The sequence below is a fragment of the Halichoerus grypus genome, chromosome 8, assembly GCF_964656455.1.
Source record: "Halichoerus grypus chromosome 8, mHalGry1.hap1.1, whole genome shotgun sequence".
NCBI lineage: Eukaryota > Metazoa > Chordata > Mammalia > Carnivora > Phocidae > Halichoerus > Halichoerus grypus.
The window spans coordinates 141,553,673-141,562,448 of NC_135719.1; positions in this window are offsets into that span (position 1 = coordinate 141,553,673).

An 8,776-nucleotide genomic window follows, 5' to 3' on the forward strand; every position below is an offset into this window, starting at 1 on the left:
CTAATCTCTGTAACTAGGGGGAAATCCATCCTCTGATTGGCCAGGCCTGGGTCAAATTTTTGAGTTTAAGTGAGGTGGAATATCTTTTATGGCTAGAGTCCTTCCTCTGGAGCCGCTGCTGAATTTGGCATAAACTACATGGGCTGAAAGAAGGGGACATGTGGTTCCCCCAAAGGGACACCAGGCTACTGTTATCACGGGGGGGTGGGGGCGGGGGGGGGTGGCACCTGACGCCGGGCGTGCAAAACCCAGAAATGCCCGTTAAAGATGCCAGCAGAGCGTTTAGACAAAGATGTCCACCACATTGTTATTTATAGTAACCAAACTGGAAACAACCTAAGTATCTTAGAGGAAGAGCTCAATGAATAGTGCCCAAACTTAATGATTTTATAATTCTGCAGCCATTAAGTTACAAGTTTTCAAAAATAGTATGAGGAAAAATATAGGATGTAAAGTTATGTGAAAAAAAGCAGGGATTGAAGAAATAGAATCTAAGCCCATTTGGTTAAAATTCTATATATAAACAGTGGAAGGATATGTACTAACTAGTGCTTCTAAGTGGGAGGATCATGATCCTCGGGAGGATGGGGGTGTTAATAACCATCTAGTGCAACAGATCGAATCAGGGATCCCACGTGTCCATTCCCCCGTGGTGGTGTCTACTTCCACGGCTTGCCACAGGCTCATGCTGGGCAGAGTACTCATCTCCATCTCTTGATCCGGGGTTGGCCATGTGACTTGTTTTGGCCAATAGGATATTAGTGGATTATGACATAATCAGAGACTTAAAACATGATTCGCCACACCCCATGGGACTTATCACCGGTGAACTCTGCCATGGAGAGAATGTGCCTCTGGGAACCCCTTGATTCCAGAGGGATGAGAGCCACATGGAGCAGATATGGATCCAACACGCAGTTTGGCTCCACACAAATCATTCAATCCTCAACCAACCCTGAGTGAGAAATAAATGCTTATCATTGCAAACGTCATTCGTTATCCAATATTATAGCAATAGCTGCTGGGTACACCTGCACACTCTTTCAAATTCCACGGTCTCTCCAACCCAAGGATCACCAGCGTGTGGGGAGCCAGGCCACCTGATGGGCATGAATTGTGTGCCTAAGGAGTTGGGAGCTGGGATGCTCAGAAGTGGCTGAGCTCTCTTCTGCCATGTTAACCATGGTTAGCTTGGGATCGCAGGACTCTAATCTTTCCATTTTCTTCTTTATGCTTTTGTATATTTTCCGGAGCTTCTGCAATGAGCATGATTAACTTTTTTAAAAAAATATTTATTTATTTGACAGAGAGAGATCATGAGCAGAGAGAGGGAGAGCGAGAAGCAGGCTCCCCGCGGAGCAGGGAGCCCGATGCGGGGCTCCATCCCAGGACCCTGGGATCATGACCTGAGCCGAAGGCAGACGCATAACCGACTGAGCCACCCAGGCGCCCCCATGGTTCACTTTTATAACCAGAAAAAGAAAGCTTTACTGAAAAATTGGGAAGATTAATTGGAAACTAACTCTTCCTGGCATCTCACTGATCCTCCCTTTGGTGTCCCTAAGAAAAAGCCTAGCTGTCCATTCATTCACCTGCAGGACCATCTTCAAGACTGAAGACACGGTTCTTGGCTCCCTGAATATTGTCTTTCCTCCAAGTCCAGGGACTCTGGCTCGACTCTGAATTAGTCCCCATTGGTCTCTAGCCATAAAACGTGGTGTCTTACGCTGAGTTCCGTTCCCCAGGTAAGGAAGTTGGCCAGATGGGGATGACCGGAAACATCTGGAAGAAGCTATCTTGCCATGGGCCGCACTGCAAAGGCAAAGGGGCTTCCAGCCTTCACTCCCAGCCCCCCACCCCAGGAGCGATGCCCTGCCCAGCCCTGCTCTTGGCCTAGGAACAGCTGGGCTACTTCGAGGCTCGTGCTTCTGGCCCCAGCATGTGCCCCATTGCTGTTAGGAGGCGTCTCCATGTCCGTTAGCACCGAAGCCCCCTTGTCCCTGGCCACCAGCTGCTTGGGTTCTCTGCACGGTGCAGTGCTGTGTGAGGTGCTGCATTCAGAGTCCAGACAGGTGGGAGCCCTGGGTCCCCTGCTGTTCTCCAGCACCGTGGAAGGGGACCTATGAGGACCGGAGCTGCAGCTAGTAGCTGGGACTAGCTGGGCTTGGTGCAGAGCAGGTGTTCCGTGTTGGACAGGAGGGTGTGCGGGAGTGGATCAGGAGAGTCAGGCTCATGTGGTCTCCCTGCGGTCAGCGCCTGCCGATGTGGAACTGGAACGCTGCTTACAGGCCCCTGTCCCTCCCCGGGTCATCCCTACAAGCCAGGGGCTGGAAAGCATCAGTTTCCTGGCTCCATATTACAGATGATGTGGCTGGCTCAAGGTCACGCGGCCGCTTAGTGCTTGAGCGGGGCAGGAACCCCAGTCTATTGGCTCCAAATGGAACAACTGTCCTTGTAACTGGAAACGGTTTGGTAACAAAAATAACATGAAGAATAGGAGCTAACATGCGCTGGATGCTTGCCGTGGGCAGGCACCTCGCTAAGCTCTGCTCAGCTCACGCGGTCTGCCTACCAACCCTGAGAGCGACAGTCCCCATTTTCCAGATGAGGAGACAGGCTCAGAGAGGTGAAAGGCTCGCCTAAGGTTGCACAGCCCAGGGGACAAGGCCCGTGGCTGTCTCCCTTCAGAGCTGGTGCTCCAGGCTGAAGGGCGCATAAGCGGGAATCAGGAACCAGAGCAGGAGTCCATGGCTCGAGTTCAAGTCTCTAACAGTTCCAGGTGGAATGGAGAGAGCGTGTGCGGACCCCTGCCACCCCAAGTGTGGTCCAAAGACCTGCATCAGGGGCATCCGCTGGGACTTGTGAGAAAGGCAGAATCTGCATTTTAGCAAGATCCTGGGGGATCCCCATGCACAGTGCTGGTCTCATTTGCTCTGAGGGGAGCCTGGCATCGCCCTCAGGTGGCAATGTGACTCCGAGGTGGCTCTAGGTCTCAGCATCCAGGGGTTGTGACCTGGGAGGAGCCGTGCCTCTGGCCCGAGCAGCCCCATGCTCAAGCTGCGGGGCCCCAGGGGCGATGAGCTGCAGTCTGATGTGTGCTCTGAGGGAAGTCCCTTCTGCCCTGACTGTCCTTATCCCGCCCCTGCCACTTCCAGCCTCACCTCCTCCAAGAAGCCTCCCCAGCTGTTCCTGCCCCAGGCAGAGAGCAGAGCCCACCTCTGGGCTCCCAGATGCTCGTACCCGGTTCTTGGGCACCGGCCTCCTTGTAGGTGTCACTTAGTCTTTTACACTTACAGCTCCCCCACTGGAAGGAGAAGTTCTCAAGAGAAAAGACTCATCTTTGTTTGTTTCTATGATTTTTTTTTTTTAAAGGTAGATGTGACATATAACATGATAGTAGTTTCAGGTCTACCAGGCAGGGCTTGATCTTAACCACCTACCCCAGCACCAGTATGGAGCCTGGCACAGCACAAGCCCTCAGCAAACGTGCTGGATGAATGCCTCCTTCTAGACTCAGGGTAACGATGAATGAATGCATGTCTTAGGCAAAGGAGTAAATCTCTAAGTGAAACTTTTAAGGAACAGGTAGGAGACAAAAGTGAGGGGTTCACAGGGGGCAGAGGAATCTTGGCTACGACTTGGCCCTCGGGGTCATCCATGACTTCTGCTCAGGGCCCACCACCTCCCAGGGGGAGCCCTAGTAAACCAAGCAAGGGCTTAGGAGTTCTCCAGGGGAACTCTTCGGGGAAGAGCTCCCTCTCCCCACTCTCCACAGCATCACAAGTCACAGGGATGCTGCGGCCAGTCACCCTGGGATGTTACCAAGGAATGAGGGGGAAGGGGACCTTGGGGCAGCCAGCACCCCACCCAGGTCAGGGATGGCGCCCATCTCTAGGGAGCCAGCAGAGCCTTGCTCTTGTTTGAGCTTCCCGGGCCTTATGGCTCTTAACACATGGAATTGGGATGGATGGGATGGAAGGGAATAGAAAAATGGGATGGGCCCCGTGTGTGTGTGTGTGTGTGTGTGTGTATTTAAATTTAATATTTACATTTCTGTCCATTAATGTATTCACAAATGGCTGGAGAGATTATCTAGAGGATGGGTTTGGGAAGATCTGACTAAAAATAAGATCTCACACTCTCTAGAAAATTGGCTGATGGAGGTCAGGGGCTCTCAAATCCTCTTTTTTCACCTTCACATAGAATAGCACATCATTTAAAAAGGTTTCACAGGGGCGCCTGGGTGGCTCAATCGTTAAGCGTTTGCCTTCGGCTCAGGTCATGATCCCAGGGTCCTGGGATCGAGCCCCGCATCGGGCTCCCTGCTCCGCGGGAAGCCTGCTTCTCCCTCTCCCACTCCCCCTGCTTGTGTTCCTGCTCTCTCTGTGTCTCTCTCTCTCTGTCAAATAAATAAATAAAATCTTAAAAAGAAAAAAGGTTTCACAAAGTTGATCTAAGACCTTTCTACGATTTGAATCTTAATCAAGTCCTGCGCGGGATACGGTGGGGGAAGGGAGTGCCCATATTCCTGTCATGGTTGGGTTTCACCTTTTTCCTGTGATCTCATATAAGCAATTATTCTGGGCAAAATGCTGCCACCTAGAAGATGAACAAATTTTAATTCTCCTTCAGCAAGTGGTGAGAAGGCGAGAATCATGAGTCGGAAAGCCAATCTGAGAGGAACATGTGCTCAAAGTCCTTCTGGGTGGGACAGGGTTTTTCTAAGACAACTGAAATGGATACTTCAACTCAGAGAGGCGCAGTGACTCGCTCCAGGTCACAGAGGTGACAGAACCCAAGTCTGGCTGACCTCAGAGCTAGGGCACTTTTCCTGATTAATGTTTCTAGAACTTTCCCCCCAAAATGCCTCTGACAGCAGAGGAGAGTGAACCCAGACTTTTCGGGAGCCTGGTGCTCAGGCCTGAGGGGAACTGAATATCTTTGCACATTTGTGTTTCATCAGAAAATTTTATACAAGCTAATTCGCATTATGTTTCATAATATGTTATTCTTATACCAAAAAAAAAAAAAAAATCATATTTTCTCCCTGCAAAATATCTTTGAGGACAACAGATGATCCAGGAAAGCTGCTCTGTGTTTCTGCTGCACTTCAAGTTCTGCCTGGCGGAGCTTGGGGAGCTGGGGGGGGGGGGCGGTGAGGAGCCAGCCCTTAACCCACACAACCTCCCTTATCTGTAAACACAAGCTCTCCAGGGGCCTAGACAGTTTCCAGGGACCACAGAGCCCTGAACGTTTCCATTTTTCATGTCCTGGGAGATGCGATTCACGGGATTCGCTCAGGTGCTGAGCTCTGCTCGGTCTAACTGAGGCTGTGCTGTCCTAAGCGGGCTCTCCCACCCCTCCCCGGGGCGGGCAGACCTCAGCGTCACCCCAGACCCTCTCTCCTGCCCCTCTACACCTGGTCCCCCGCTGCCAGGTCCTGTCTACATGGCCTTGTCCTGGCACTGCATACTCCCCTGCTCCGCGTGCTCCATCCCTGTCCCTGCACGCCCGTCCCTGGCCCAGATGACCACAGGAGCACCTACTATGTGCCCCCTACTCAGTGTCCTGTGCCCTCTGGGACCTTACCCGAGGCAGGCACACAGCAGTAGTCATGCCCTGTGAGCACTAAGTGCTGAGAAAGAGACTAATGCTAGGGGCAGGGAAGAGAAGGACAAATGCCACCTCCTCCAACCCATCTTTAGACTTCAGCTCAAAACTCACTTCCTCCGAGAAGCCTTCCCTCTTCCTCCAGACAAGGCCAGGGCCCGCGGTTACCTGCTCCCATCACACTCTGTCCTCTTTCTTTCCAGCACTTGCCAGAATTTACAGTTAGACATTCTCTTGTGTGACTAAAGCAGTACTGACAAGGGTGGGGTGGAACCCCCACTGTGCCTCCAGGGGGAGCCTGAGGAAGTGACGGGGGGGTCACCCACACAGTTACCCAGAGATACAAGTATCATTAACTGCATTTCACAGAGGAGCAGACTGTGGCTGAGAGCAAGACCGGCTGTCTTAGTCATCTGAGGCTGCGTAACAAATCACTCCAAAACTTCGCTGGAAATCATGGACCTTTATTACCTCCTTATTATTCCTGGGGTCGGGCATCTGGACAGGGCTGGGCAGGCATCTGGCTCTGGGTCTATCCACGAGGCTTCAGTGCAGCTGTCGGCCAGGCCTGTGGTTTCGTCTGAAGGCTCCCCCCAGAGAAGAGTCAGCTTCCAAGCTCAGGCTCCCCCCAGAGGAGAGTCAGCTTCCAAGCTCACGTACTTGGCTGTTGGCCTGGGGCTGTGGGTCCTGTTTAACCTGAGAAGTGAGCAGAGACGTGGGGTAACCTAGCCTTATAAAATTATTTCTCTTCCAGATTGCCTTGTCTCACACTTGGAAAGCCTGAGCAGCCTGTCGTGGGCCAGGCATCCTGGAGCCCTCTCCGAGGGTTCGAGAAAGACCACAGTCCTTTCTTTTTTCCCCGCAGTAAAGTTAACTCGCACTGTGTATCCCCTCGCCCTGAGCTGGATGGTTTCGGGGGGCTCCCTCCCCATCCTCCGCCAACCCTTTTGGGGTTGTGTGGTCCTGGGCAACGGGTTTAGAGGAGATGTCCCCATGAGAATGGAGGCTGAGTGAGGGCAGCGGGTTTCGTCGGTTTTGTGCGCAGATGTGCGTAGTCTGAGCCGCTCACGCATCTGCCTGTCAGACGAGCAGTCAGTCTTTGCTGAGTGTTGAATGGATGGCCTTTGGTCCTGTTGCTGCAGCCCCTGACCTAATAGACACAGTGCCTTGAAGGGAGGGACAGAAGCGATCTTCGCCAGCCAGGTCCAGATCCCATGTTCCCTTGGGCGGTACCAGCGGGGGATGCGAGAGTGAGGCACACCCCTGTTCTGGGACACCTGCTTCTGCCCTTTCCCCCATTCCAGCATGTTCTCCCTGTTCAGCCAGACCTGCCTCCCCATTCTCAAATTTCCCAACTTCCATTGTTTTTCCTGGAAATATCTTTTCTAAAAAATAAAAGGCTCTTCCTCCACCCTGCCCCCCGGGGGTTGCGGGGTGGGGGGGGGTGGGAACCAGGGCAGCCCACTGCCTCCAGGGCTGGCCCGCAGCTCCCAGGGGGCCAGCGTGGGAGAGGGGAGGGGGGGCACCTCCAGCCCTGAATCTTCCTGATCTTCCCCAGCAGGGAAACAACACACAGGTTTGTATCTCAACCAGCTTTCCAGCTCAAAGTTGCAGGCTCTGCATGAGGGGGGCGGGTGGTGCAGCCGGGAGGATGGCATCCACAGCTGCAGAGAGGTGAAGCAGTTTATGGCCCAGGGTCCTGGTCCTCCTGCAGAGTGTTCTCACCTTGCCCCCTTCAGGCTTAGTCACACAAGGATAAACAAGACTCAGGCAAAGCCCACATATATTGGGCACTTACTAGATACCAAGCACAGGGTCAAGTGCTTTTCAGGGCCATCTCATTTGATCTTCGCAACTGACCTTTGAGATAGGTACAAACAGCCCCACTTTCTAGACAGGGAAACTGAGGCGCAGGGAGGTGTGGTTCGCCCAAGAGCTATTACACGGGAATCACAACACGAATATTCTTGATGCCACTGTCCACACCTGTAATTATCATGTCCTATTGCCCCCGCCACGTCACAGCCACGAGGGATCCACACCATCGAAGGACAGGGACAGTGTGGAGGAAATTCAGAGGAATTCATGCCCAGCCCAGCAGTCTGGAAGAGCTTCACACGGAGCCTGGGAAACAGGCATCCGGGAGGAGCAATGGCTGAGAGGTGGGGAAACCCTGGGGAAGGTTCTGGGGCACTTGAAGCCATCCTCTCAAGTTCATGTGTTGAGGAAGCGGGGAAGTAAGGGAGCAAGGGGATGAGAAAGGTGTGCTGGGGCCACACTGTATGTAACGACGTGGGGCCAGCCTGGGAGCACTCTCGGGGCCTGGCCAGCCTGCGAAAGGTCAAACTGTGAGTCATGTGGGCCACAGAGCCTAACCCCAAACGTCAGGGGTGTCCAGCACCCATGTGCCCAGCTCCTTTGCTGGAGGCCGAGACCCTATTCTCCAAACCTGTGGCCTGGTAGCAGCCATCTCCTGAGCCCTCCACCAGGACAGCCCAGCCGGCCACCAGGTCAAAGCAGTGCAGGAAGAGGAGAGCCCATTCTGGACAGATTATGTTTATTTACACCCAGCCATGGGGCAGGCCCTAACAGGACTGTTCACATTTTCAACTCAGACCCAGCCTGAAAACCAGCTGGACTCTTTTTCTCTTCCAAGCAGCCCCGAGAGAGCTCAGGAGGAGGCCCAATTCATTAGGACCAAAGAATTGACAGTTTTCCCTGCTCATTCCAACTGCAGTTAAGGAAAGTGTCCATTACACATATACTGAGATTCTGGGTAAGATTTTTTTGTTTCAAAGGCTCACTTACTAAACATATTTTTTAAGTATCTTTTTTTTTTTTTTAATTGCTCAGATTGTCCAACTCTCTCCATAAGTGAGAAATCAGAGGCGCAGAGAGGGCCTGGAATTCACCTGAGGCCACACAGCAGTGAGTGGCCGAGTCTAGAGCCCCTCTGGGGCCCAGCATTCCTTGTGAACTCCAGCCCAGTCCTCTTTTCAAACGCGGATGCCAGCTTGGTTTGGAGCTGCATGGCCTGGGGAGAGGGGAGGAAAGTGGGCCAAGGGCTCAGGGCTTACTATGGCTCAGCACAAGGGCTCCTAGAAGCCTCAGCTCACTCAGAGTCCTCCTCCTTGAGGCCCTAAATGCCTCAGATGTGAGCTTGATC